The following is a 14,435-nucleotide window of genomic DNA, read 5'->3' as shown; positions in this document are numbered from 1 at the left end:
TACAAGTGTTGCTTAATTGATACTTTAGTATTTCATTATTTTGAGTGGTGGTAAATGGCATTATATTTTACTTTGTTTTCTTATTATCAGTTGCTGGCTTATAAAATATTTTTTTTTTCCAAAGATTTTATTTATTTATTTGTAAGAGAGAGAGAGTGAGAGCGAGCACAGGCAGACAGAGTGGAAGGCAGAGTCAGAGGGAGAAGCAGGCTCCCTGCGGAGCAAGGAGCCCGATGTGGGACTCGATCCCAGGACGCTGGGATCATGACCTGAGCCGAAGGCAGCTGCTTAACCAACTGAGCCACCCAGGCGTCCCTGGCTTATAAAATATTTTTATATGTTCTTTTATGCTGGGACCTTGGTAAACTTTCTTGGTAGTGGTGAGAAAAGACATATTTGCCTTTTTCCAATCTTAGAAAGCATCCATTCTTTCACCAGATGATATTACTCAGCAGGAGGTCTTTTACAGACATTTTTCATCAGCTTGAGGAAGCTCTCCTCTACTTCTAGTATTCAGAGAGTATTTCTTATGAATGGATGTTCAATTTTGTCAAAAAATATTTTTTGTATCTACTGCCATAATTCTGCAGTTTTTCTTATTTACCCACTAATGTGGTAGACCACACTGACTGATTTTTGAACACTGAATCAGTCTTGCAAACTTGGAATAACCCTTACTTGGTCATGTCACATAATCCTTTTTATTTATTGCTAAATTCCATTTGCTAATATTTTAAAAGTAGTTTTACATCTCTTTCATGAGAGAAATTGGTCTATAGTTTTGTACTATCTTTGTCTTAGTATCCACATCAGAATAATGCTGACCTTGTAAAATTAATTTGAAATTGTTCTATTTCTATTTTCTGGAACAGATTGTGTGGAAATTGTGTTTATTTTTCTTTGAATGTTTGGAATAATTCTTTATTAAAAATATCTGGTCCTTTTCTTTCTTTTGTATTTAAGTTACAAAATCAGTTTCCTTAATGGTTATAGGACTATTTAAATTATCATTGTTGGGTTCATTGTGGTATTTTTGCTTTCCTACTAATTATTCCATTTTATCTAAAACTTGTCAGATTTATGTGTATAGAGTTCTCTACAATATTCTCTTATTATAATTTTGGAGTCTGTCGGTGTTGTGTTTTTTATATCCTTATTTTATTTGTCATATTGACCATTTGTGTTCTTTTATCTCATTCACTGTTATTAGAAGTTTGTTTTATTATTCTTTTCATCATCTTCTATCACTGGTTTTTCTTTATTGTTTTTCTGTTTCCAATTTCATTGATTTCCACTGAGTTTTTCTTCTGCTGAAGTTGGGTTTACCATGCTCTTTTATACTTTCTTAATGTGAAATTATATACACTACTGATTTGAGACATTTTCTCTTTTCTAATGTAAACATTTAGTGCTATAAATTTCTCTTAGCACTCCTTTAGCTTGTAAAAATTGTGTATCAAGTCACTAAAACAAATCCTTAATTTATATCTTTTAGTGTATCTCCTTCTTTTATAGGTTACAGTATGTGATCTTGAAGAAATAGAATTAAAATATAACTATTTACTTAATACTCCCTATTCGGGGACACCTGTGCAATTCTCCAACTATTTAATAGCACAGCCTTTTCCTAGGATAGTCTGAACACTCAGTCAAGTACTTGACTAAGTACTAGAAAAATAATTATGAACAAAATACAGAATGTTTCCTTTCAGGAAGCTCAGCATTCTTGGGCAAATTACAAATAAATTACATAAACAAATGTAATTCTGCAAATTTGGTAAGCACAAGGAATCAAAAACATACAATACAATATTTCTAACAGCAATACTTGACTTGAGGGAGCTCAATAAATTTTCCATAAAAAAATGTGTGCTATTTGTTGAAGTTGGGTGGGGAGGGGTTCACTGATTATTTACTATTTTCATTAAAGTTTTCAAACTCAAAGAAAAAGAAATGTTAAGATAAAACGAGGCTTGAGAAAATCTTTAAGGGAAGTGCAGGAGTAACTAAAATAAAGAAATAGAAGCACTCCAAACAGGGATAAAAGCAAGTACCAAGATCCTTGTAAGAAAAGAAGACAGTGAGCACCAGGTCCTAAAAACAGATCAATAAGGTTGCAACAAAGAAAACAAGAGGGCAGCACATAGTACAAGATGTGGAAGAGAATCAAGAGAATATATTTTCTTGGAGCCATATTCTGAAACTTTTAAGCAATCAATAGCCAGTGAATGTTCTTAGTAAAATAGTAATACAATCACATTTATTTTTAAGAAATATAAATTTGGGGCACTAAAATATTTCAGATACATTAGCTTTTCCCCAACAATCTCATGTCTAGGAATTTATCTTAAATCTATTCCTGCACAGTTAGAAAATAATATATGTACAAGGTTATTCATTATAGCACTGCTGGTAATAACAGTAAAATAAAAAAACCCAAATGTTCATCATTGACTAGTTAATAAACTTGGGTTGCATCCACCCACAAGTGAAGACCATGTATTCAAAATATAGATAAGAGCTTACACAAAGGGTGCCTGGGTGGCTCAGTGGGTTAAGCCGCTACCTTCGGCTCAGGCATGATCTCAGGGTCCTGGGATTGAGCCCGCATCGGGCTCTCTGCTCAGCAGGGAGCTTGCTTCCTTCTCTCTCTCTCTATGCCTGCCTCTCTGCCTACTTGTGATCTCTCTCTGTCAAATAAATAAATAAAATCTTAAAAAAAAAAAGAAGAGTTTACACACAAATAATGAGTAATCAGTATAAAGTCAAAAATAAAGAAGCAGAATAGTATGTGGGAGAAAGAAAGGGAGATAGGAATTATGTAATTACTTATATTTGCAAAAAGGAAACACTGGAAGAAAAATCAGAAAGCAATAAAAGTAGGACAGGAGGGAAATGAACAGAGGGACAAGAATGGAAATGAGAAAACTCTGAACATACCTTTTAACAGAGTTTGGGTTTTTGAACTACATAAATATTTCCCATACCTAAAAAATCACACTAAATTTAAAGTCAATTCTTAAGTGTGAAAATTTCAGAGGCTGATGGTTCCAGATACAATTAGTTAGACATCACTCTGTACCTCTTCTTAAATCCATGTGAAATCCTAGATATAATATATAAGGTAAACATATGAAGACTTTGGACAGTATAACAGAGGAAAGAGATTGGCTAGTGATCTCAGAACCTAACTCTGTATAAAATATGTGCACTATATGTTAAGTGGTATGATTATGGTGTTGTAGAATGGACACAAGATTACTTTTAAAAATGTATAATGTCAATAACAAGCAACCACTATAAAGATTTTAAAAAGAAGTATAAATGATACATCAAGAGGAAGAATAAAATGGATTCATATAAAATGTTCTTGGAAGCAAAGAAGGCAAAAAGGAAAAAGGAATTGGTGGGGAAACCAATGAACAAATTCAGTGACTAGAAAAGTTACAGAAAATTTAATCCAACTACATCCATTAGTCACCACAAATGTGAATGGTCTAAAAATCCCCCCACCCCCCCCAAAAAAGAGGCTGTCAGGTTAAATAAAAAAGGTAGAAGGGAACTCTATGCTGGGACTATAAGAAACACACTTAATATGCAAAGACTCAGATAGATTAAAAAGTAAAAGATAAAAGAAAAATATATCATGCTAACACTTACAAAGAAAAAAAATTGAACTGTATTAACTTCAGAGAAAGAACACTTCAAAACATAGAAGATTACCAAACATCACACATATTACCAGGGCATTACCTACTGATAAGGGGTTGATAAGGGGTTGACTCTTTAAGAAGACATAACAGTTCTAGGTATTTATGTACCTAAAAACAGAGCTTGAAAATATATGAGGCAAAAACTGATAAAACAGAAAAGAAATAAAACAAAACTCACTGTTAGATTTGGAGCGTTAAGCTCTACTCTGTTAACACTGATAGATTAGGAAGGCAGATTCCTAAGGATATAGATGCCTTGAACATCACTAGCGACCAACTTGGACCTATTCACATATATTAAGGCTATTCTAACAACAGAAGAATACACATTTGCCTGAAGTATACATGAAACATTCACCAAAAGAGAACCCATTCTAGGTCACATACCATATTTTAACAAATTTAAATGTGTACAAATTAAAACAATATGTTTTCCCATTAACCCAGAAGTAGATAGGAAATCAAGTACAGTCAGACAGCAGGAATATTCCTAAATATTTGGAAATTAACCAGCATATTTCTAAATAATGCACTAAAATAAGTCACAAGAGAAATTCTGAAAATATCTTTAAATGAAAATAAATTTGTATAATGCAGTTAAGCAGCACTCAGAGAAGAGTTTATAGCATTAAGTGCACCTAATAGAAAGAAGAAAGAAATTACTAATCTAAGATTTCTTTCTTTCTTTCTTCTTCTTCTCCTTCTTCTCCTCCTCCTTCTTCTTCTTCTTTTATTTTGGGTCAGGCTTCCTTTTTTCTTTCATTTTTTTCCCTTTCCCTTTTTCAGTCAGGCTTATAGTTTTTCTTATTGTCTGCCTGGGGTTTCTTGTCGGTGTTATTATTCTATTTCCTTTTCTCTTTTTTAGGATCAGACTTTTTTTCAACAAACAAATCAAAACACACCTAGATCAACGTCCAAACACTTCCCACTGCAAACAGGTTAGGTGGAACTCTGCAGGGAATGGACCAGTGGGAAAGAACAGCTAAAACACAACAGCACAGTGCACACAGCACACCTCCTGAGCTGCCAGGCCCTACACGCTGTATGATCTCTTCCTAATATAGCATTACTCTGAGGTGCAGGAAACATAATAAGCTTTCATAACATGCAAAAGATAGAAACTTAGCCAAAATGACAAGATGGAGGAATTCTCCCCAAAAGAAAGGTCAAGAAGACAGGTTCCTTTAAGCAAGGAACCTGCTTAAAGCAGATATAAGCAAGATATCTGAGCAAGTATTTAGATCAAGAGTCATAAGACTACTAGCTGGATTTGAAAAAAGCACAGAGGACACCAGAGGAAACCCTTACTGCAGAGATAAGACCAAAAAACTAGCCAAGCAGAATTAAAAGATGCTGTAACTGAGATGCAAAACAGATTGGATAAAATCACTACCAGGACTGAAGTAGCAGAGGAGGAAACAGGTGATAAAGAAGATAAAATTATGGAAATAATGAAGCTGAAGAGGGAAAGAAAACTACTAGATCATGAATGTAGACAAAACTCAGAGATTCCATAAAGCAAAATAGTATCTGTATCATAGGAGTTCCAGAGGAAGAATAGCAGGGAGGAAGGGGTGGATGGTTTATTTGAACAAATTACAGCTGAGAAATTCCTTCATCTGGGGAAGGAAAGAGGCATTCAAGTCGAAGAGGCACAGGGAACTCCCCTCCAAATCAACAAAAACAGGTCAACACCATGACATAACATAGTGAAATTTGCGAAATACAAGGATAAAGAGAGAATTCTGAAAGAAGCTCAGGAAAAAAGGTCCTTAACCTACAAGAGCAGACACAAAGGCTGGCATCAGACCAATCCACAGAGACCTGGCAGGACAGAAAGTAGTGGCATGATTTATTCAACATGTTAAATGGGAACAATATGCAGCCAAGAATACTTTATCCAGTAAGACTGTCATTTAGAATAGAAGGAGAGATAAAATTTCCAGGACAAACAAAAACTAAAGGAGTTCATCAATACTAAACCAGTCTTGCAAGAAATATTAAAGGGAACCCTTTGAGTAGAAAGAGAGATCAAAAGTAAAAAATACTAGAAAGGAACAGAAATAATCTATAGGAAGTGACTTCACAGGTAATATAATGGCATTATACTCGTATCTTTCAATAATTACTCTGAATGTAAACTGGACTAAATGCTCTAATCAAAAGAAAAAGGGTATCAGAATGGATTAAAAAAACAAAACAAAACAAAACAAAAACCAAAAAACCCAAGAGACTCATTTTGGATGCAAGGACATCTGCAGATTGAAAGTGAGCAGGTGGAGAATCATTTATTATGCTAATGGACATGAAAACAATGCTAGAGTAGCCATCCTTTTATCAGACAAACTAAATTTTAAATCAAAGACTGTAATAATGGATGAAGAAGGATGCTCTATCATAATAAAAGGGTCTATCAAACAAGAAGATCTAACAATTATAAATATTTATGTCCCCAACATGGGAGCAAACATATAAATCAGTTAATAACAAACTTAAAGAAGCTCATTGAGAATAATGCAATAATACTAACATATTAATGCAATAATACTAATATGTTAAGTTAATAATACTTAATACTCCACTCATAGCCAGGGACAGATCGTCTAAGCAGAAGATCAGTAAGGAAACAAAGACTCTGAATGATACACCAGACCAGATGGACTTAACAGATATATTCAGAGCATTTCCTCCTAAAGCAACAGAATACACATTCTTTTACAGTATACATGGAACATTCTCCAAAATAGATCACATACTGGGTCACAAATCAGGATTCAACCAGTACAAAAAGGTTGAGAGCATACCACACATATTTTTGGACCACAATGTTATGAAACTTGAGGTCAACCACAGGAAAAAACTTGGAAGGGGCATAAATACACGGAGATTAAAGAACATTCTACTAAAGAATGAATGGGTCAACCAGGAAATTAAAGGAGAATTTTTTTTAATTTTTTCAATTTATTTATTTTCAGAAAAACAGTATTCATTATTTTTTCACCACAACCAGTGCTCCATGCAATCCGTGCCCTCTATAATACCCACCACCTGGTACTCCAACCTCCCACACCCCCGCCACTTCAAAGGAGAATTTTAAAAATACATGGAAGGAAATGAAAATGAAAATACACAGTCTAAATCCATTAGGATGCAGCAAAAGGCAGTCTGAAGAGGGAAGTACATAGCAATACAGGCCTTCATCAAGAACCAAGAAAAGTCTCAAATACATGACCTAACCTTACACCCAAAGGTGCTGGAAAAATAAGAGGAAATAAAGCTAAAATCCAGAACAAGAAGGGAAATAATAAAGATTAGAGCAGAAATCAATAATAACAGAAATAAAGAAAAAAACAGTAGAACAGATCAATGAAACAAGGAGTTGGTTCTTTGTAAGAATTAACAAAAATTTACAAACTCTTAGCTAGACTTACCAAAAGAAAAGAGAGAGGATCCAAACAGATAAAATCATGAATTAAAGAGGAGAGATAGGGACGCCTGGGTGGCTCAGTTGGTTAAGCAGCTGCCTTCAGCTCAGGTCATGATCCCAGGGTTCTGGGATCGAGTCCCGCATCGGGCTCCTTGATCGGCAGGGAGCCTGCTTCTCCCTCTGCCTCTGCCTGCCTCTCTGTCTGCCTGTGTTCACTCGCTCTCTCTCCCTCTGTCTGTCTGACAAGTAAATAAATAAAATCTTTAAAAAAAAAAAATAAAAAAATAAAGAGGAGAGATAAAATAAATAAATAAATAAATAAATAGGGGCGCCTGGGTGGCTCAGTGGGTTAAGCCTCTGCCTTCGGCTCAGGTCATGGTCTCAGGGTCCTGGGATCGAGCCCCACATTGCGCTCTCTGCTCAGCAGGGAGCTTGCTTCTTCCTTTCTCTCTCTCTCTGTCTGCCTCTCTGCCTACTTGTCATCTCTCTCTGTCAAATAAATAAATAAATAAATAAATAAATAAAGAGGAGAGATCGCAACAAACACCAAAGAAATATTATAAGAGAGTATTATGAGTAACAATATGCCAACAAATTAGGTAACCTGGAAGAAATGGATACATTCCTAGAAATGTATAAACTAACAAAACTGAAATAGGAAGAAACAGAAAACCTAAACAGACACATAACCAGCAAGGAAATTGAAGTAGTAATCAAAAATCTCCCAATAAACAATAAGTGTCCAGTGCTAGACGGCTACCCAGGGAAATTCTATCAAACACTTAAAAAAGAATTAATACCTATTCTTCTGAAACTTTTCCAAAAAATAGAAATGGAAGGAAAAGGTCCAAATTCCCTTTATGAGGACAGTATTAATTAAACTGATCCCCAAACCAGGCAGAGACCCACAAAAAAACAAGAATTACAGACTGATATCTCTGGTGAATGCAAAAATTCTCCACAAGATACTAGCTAATCAGATCTAACAGTATATTAAAAGGATTATTCACCAGCACCAAGTAGGATTTATTCCTGGGCTATAAGAGTGGCTCAACATCTGCAAATCAATCAACATGATACACCACATTAATGAAAGAAAGGATAAGAACCAAATGATCCTCTCAACAGATGCAGAAAAAGCCATTTGACAAAAAACTGCATCCTTTCTTGATAAAAACTCTCAGCAAAGCAGGGATAGAAGGAACATATGTCAACATCATAAAGGCCATCATTCACGATGGTGAAAAAACTAAGAACTTTTCTCCTAAGGTCAGGAACATGGAAGGGATGTCCACTCTAGCCACTGTTGTTCAACATAATACTGGAAGTCCTAGCCTCAGCAACCAGACAACAAAAAGAAATAAAAGGCATCCAAATAGACAAAGAAGAAGTCAAATTTTCACCCTTCACAGATGACGTGACACTTTATGTAGAAAAGCCAAAAGACTTCACTAAAAAGTTGCTAGAACTAATAGAGGACTTCAACAAATTTGCAGGCTATATATCAATGTACATAAGTCTGTTGTATTCCTGTACATCAATAATGAAGCAGTAGAAAGAGAAATCAAGGAATTGATGCCACTTACAATTGCACCAAAAACCATAAGATACCTGGGAATAAACCTAACCAAAGACATAAAAATCTGTACTCTGAAAACTACAGAGCACTTATGATAGACATTGAGGAAGGCACAAATGGAAAAACATTCCATTCATGGATTAGAAGACCATATGTTGTTAAGATGTCTATGCTACCCAAAGCAATCTACACATTCAATGCAATCCCTAACAAAAGAACACAAGCATTTTTCATAGAGCTAGAACAAACAATTCTGAAATTTATATGGAACCAAAAAAGATCCTAGAAAGCCCAAACAATGTTGAAAAAGCAGAACAAAACAGGAGGCAACACAATTCCAAACTTCAATCTGTATTATAAAGCTATAATCATCAAGACAAGATGGTACTGACAGAAAAACAGACATATAGATCAATGGAACAGACCGGGGAACCCAGAACTGGACCCTCAACTCTATGGTCAATTAATCTCTGACAAAGCAAGAAGGAATATCCAATGGAAAAAAAAGTCTCTTCAACAAATGGTGTTGGAAAAACTGGACAACAACATGCTGAATAAAACTGGACAACTTTCTTAAACCATACACAGAAATAAATTCATAATGGATCAAAGACTTAAATGTGAGATAGGAATCCATCAAAATCCTAGAGGCAGCAACCTCTTTGACCTCAGCCCCAGATACTGCTTGCAAGACACATTTCCAAAGAAGAAGGGAAACAAAAGCAAGAGTGAACTATTGGGAGCTCATCAAGACAAAAAGCTTCTGCACAGCAAAGAAAACAGTTGACAAAACTGAAAGGCAACCCATGGAATGGGAGAATATATATGTAAATGTCTTGTGAGATAAAGGGCTAGTATCCAAAACCTATAAAGAACTTATCGAACTCAACACTCAAAACCCAAAATATCCCATCAAGAAATGGGCAGAAGACATGAACAGACATTTCTCTAGAGAAGACATATAAGTGGTAACAGACACATGAAAAAATGCTCACCATCACTCAGCATCAGGGAAATACAAATCAAGACCACAATGAGATACTTCCTCACACCAGTCAGAATGGCTAAAATTAACAATTTAGACACAACAGATGTTTGAGGAAGTAGAGAAAAGGGACCCCTCTTACACTGTTGGTGGAAATGAAAACTGCTGCAGTCACTCTGGAAAACAGTATGCAGGTTCCTCAAAAAGTTAAAAATAGAGCTATCCTATCACCTAGCAATTTCACTACTAGGTGTTTATCATAATATCATGTTTATCATGATACAAAAATAGTGATTTGAAGGGGGCACATGCACCCCAATGTTTACAGCAGCAATGTTCACAATAGCCAAAATATGGAAAGAGCCCAAATGGATAAAGAACTGATGAATGGATAAAGAAGATGTGGTATATATATACAGTGGAATGTTACTCGGTCATCAAAAAGAGAGAAATCTTGCCATCTGCAATGATGTGGATGGCACCAGAGTATATTTTGCTAAGTGAAATAAGTCCATCAGAAAAAGACAAATACCATATGATTTCACTCATATGTGGAATTTAAGAAACAAAGCATGAACATTAAGAGAAGGAATGGAAAAATAAAATAAGACAAAAACAGAGGAAGACAAACCATAAGAGACTCTTAACTCTAGGGAACAAACTGAGGGTGCTGGAGGGGAGGTGAACTGGGTGTTGGGGTAACTGGGTAATGGGCATTAAGGAGGGCACTTGATATAATGAGCACTCGTTGATGAATCACTAAATTAAACTAAACTAAAATAAACTAAGGTAAAGTAAAATAAAATAATATTTTTATAATAAAAATTAAAGGTTAGAGCAGAAATAAATGTCATGGAGAACAGAATAGAAAAATCAGGAAAACTAACAGTTGGTATTTTGAAAAAAGTAAACAAAATGAACAAACCCTTAGACTAGACTAAAAAAAGAGACAACTCAAGTAAAAAGAAAATGGAAAGAGGAGATATTATAAGAGATTCCTTTGAAATAAAAAGGATCACAAGGGACTAATATGAACAACTATGCAAACAAATTGATTAATGTAGAAGAAATGGATAAATTCCTACAAATATACAACCTATACTCCTGAATCAAAATAAAAGACAAAGCCTAAACAGACCTATGATAAATAAAACAGACTGAATTATTAATAAAAAATCTCCTGACAAAGAAAAGCTCAGGATCAGAAGGCTAAACTGCAGAATTCTGCCAAACATTTAAATACCGATCTTTCTTCAAGCCTTTCAAATAATGGAACAAAGAACATTTCCAAACTCATTTTATGAGGTCACCATTGCCTTGATTCTAAAATCAGAGGACTACATCATAAGAAAACTATAAGCTAATATCCCTGATGAGCAAAGATTCAAAAATTTTTAGAAGACTAGCAAAGTGAATTTAACAGCACATTTAAAGGGATCATTATATCATGAATAAATAGGATTTATCCCTGGATGCAAGGCTGTTTACATGCAAATCAATCTGTGTGATACACCACATGAAGAAATGAGAGAAATAAAAACATGTGATCATATCAAAAGACTGAGAAAAATCATTTCACAAAGCTCAACATTCATTCATGATTAAAATTCTCCACAAAACAGATCTAGAAGTACATGTTCTCAATACAATAAAGGCATATATGAAAAGTCCACAGTAAAGATCATAATCAATGGGGAGATACTGAAGGCTATAAGATCCAGTACAAGGATGTCCAGGATGTCCACGCTCACCAATTCTATTCAACATAGTATTGGAAATTCTACCCAGTGCAAGTAGACAAGAAAAAGAAATAAAATGCATCCAAACCTGAAGGGAAGAAGTAAAATTATCTGTTTGCAGATGACACTATTCTCTACGTAGAAAACCCTAGACAATAAAAAAAATCTGTTAAAACTAATAAATTTGGTAAAGTTGGAGGATACAAAATCAACACGGTGTCTATATACTAACAATGAATAAAATTTAAAACCACTTAGGAATAAGCAACCAAGAAGATAAAAGACTAAAAAGTATACTAAATACTATAAAAAACTGACCAAAAAAAATTAAAGATACAGATGAATGGAAAAACATTCTATGTTCATGGATTGAAGAATTAATACTATTCAAAATGTCCATACTACCTAAAGTGATCTACACATTCAGTGCAATTCCTATCCAAATCCCAATGGTATTCTTTACAGAGAAAAAAAAAAAGAAAAAAAGAAAAAATTGCTAAAATTCATGTAACCGCTAAAGGCCCTAGAGAGCCAAAGCAATCTTGAGAAAGAACAATGTTAGAGGCATCACACTTCTGGACTTCAAAATATATTACACAAAGCTATAGTATATATAACATTAGGGAAATGCACATGAAAACCAGTGAGGTATCACTTCACACATGTTAGAAAATGAGGTATCACTTCACACCTGTTAGAAAACGATGATTATCAAAAAGACAAAAGACAACACATGTTGGATGTGGAGAAAACATAACCCTTGGACACTATTGGTGGGGATGTAAACTGGGGCAGACATTACAGAAAACAGTGTGGTGGTTCCTCAAAAAGCTAAAAATAGAACTACTCTGGGGTGTCTGGCTGGCTCAGCTGGTACAGCTTGATCTTGCAGTTGTAATTTCAAGCCCTACACTAGGTGTACAGATTACTTAAAAAATAAAATCTTAAAAAAATTTTGAACTACCCTATAATTCAGGAATTCCATTTCTGGGTATATGTCCAAAGGAAATCAGGATCTCAAAGAGATATCTGCACTCCCATGTTCTTTGCCGCTTTATTCACAATAGCCAAGACACAATCTAACTGTTGATGGATAAATGATTAAAGATGTGTACACACACACACACACACACACACACACACACACAGGAACATTATGCAGCCAAAAAAGGGGAAGGAAATCCTGACATTTGCCCCAACATGGATAAATCTTGAAGGCATTATGCTAAATGAAATAAACCAGACAGAGAAAGACAAATATGGATGTTGGTGGATCTAAAAGAGTCAAACTCATAGAGAGATAGTAGAATGGTGGTTGCCAGGGGCTGGGGAGATAGGGAATGGGGAGATGTTGGTGAATGGTTATAAAGTTCAGTTATGCAAGAGGAGTAAGTTATGAAGATCTATACATACAGCAATCTGAGGATAGTTAAAAATACTGTATTGTTTACTAGAAATTTGCCAAGATGGCAGATTTTAAGTGTTCTCACCGCCAAGAAAACAAAGGTAACTAGGCCAGGTCATGGATATGTTATTTAGCTTGATTGTGGCAACTGACTCAGAATGTGTACATATATCAAAATATCAAGTTGTATAGCTAAAATATATATTTTTTGTCATTATATAGCAGTGAAGATGGAAAAAATGCATATAAGCCATAAACAGACACTTTCCTAAGGATACATAGATGGCATAGGAGTATTAGAAATATTTGACATCCTTAGCCATCAAGGAGATGCAAATTAAGACCATGTTGAGCTATACTATATACCCATTACAACCACTATTTAAAAAAATAGTTATCACTCCAAATACTAGGAAAAATGGGGAGTAACTAGATTTCTCATATATTGCTGGTGGAAATGCAAAATGGTGCAGCCATTCTGAAAAATAGTTTGGCAGTTTTTAAAGAGCGAAATATACTTACCATATAACCCCAATCATACTCCTAGGCGTTTATTCCAGAGAATAATAATTTATGTTCACACAAAAACTTGAACATGAATGTTCACAGCAGCTTTATTTATAATAAAATGTCTTCTAACAGATGAATGGCTAAATAAATGTTATATTCATATAGTGAAATACTAATCTAGTACTAACTAATACTAACCTAGTATTCAGATGAAGAGTGGATTAGTAGTTGGTAGAGATTAGGGATAGTGTGGGAGAGGAGATGGGTATGATTATAAATAGGTAGCATGAGACAGTTCTATATCTTGATTGTTGTGGTGTTTACACAAATCTCCACATGAGATAAAATGGCATAGAGCGATTTATACACACTGTACCAATGCCTATTTACTAGCATTGCTATATTACAGTTATGTAAGATATAAGCACTAGGGGAAATTTTTGAAGAATAAAATTGTGCCAATTATCATCATTAAAAAGCTTCTTTGAAAGTTTGTATAAAATAGTAATAACTGGAAAACATTTTCTTCTTAAAAAGGTGAGACAAAGAGCGAAAAAGTTTGTAAAACATGTATTAGACAGAAGTCTGAACTTCTGAGATGAAAAAGCCCAAAAACTAAACTAAAAAAATGGAACTGAAAATGTGATCCCTCCAATAAAGGAGATTATTATTGGTTAAAAAGCAAAAAAAAAAAAAAAAAAAAAAAAAAAAAAAAAAAAAAAAAAAAAAAAAAAAAAGCAAGCACATAAAAAGAGGTTCCATATAGTTAATCATCAGGGAAATACAAATTAAAACACTGTAAGATATAACTAGATCTTAAGTAGAATGGTTAAAAATAGTAAGACTTACCAAACAAAATGTTGGTAACCAAAGAGCAATGAGAACCCTCAGACATTGCTCATGGGCATGAAAAACAGTAGAGCCAACTTGGAAACATTTGGCAGTTTCTTACAAAGTTACATATAAACTTAGTAGAAGACCCAGCTAACCCACTCCTACGTATTTACACAAGGGAAATTAAAACATGTTGATACAAAGACTTGTATAAATGTTCATAGCAGCTTTATTCATAATAGC

At 34.5% G+C, this 14,435-nt stretch overlaps 1 protein-coding gene across 1 annotated transcript in view; it reads right to left on the bottom strand.

Moving 5' to 3' along the window:
- ZNF782 (zinc finger protein 782) overlaps positions 1-14,435 on the bottom strand; it is a 44,634-nt gene that overhangs the window by 23,840 nt on the left and 6,359 nt on the right. The gene's annotated exons all lie outside the window — the stretch shown is intronic.

The sequence above is a fragment of the Mustela nigripes genome, chromosome 9, assembly GCF_022355385.1.
Source record: "Mustela nigripes isolate SB6536 chromosome 9, MUSNIG.SB6536, whole genome shotgun sequence".
NCBI lineage: Eukaryota > Metazoa > Chordata > Mammalia > Carnivora > Mustelidae > Mustela > Mustela nigripes.
This window is presented reverse-complemented; position numbering and strand designations above follow the sequence as displayed.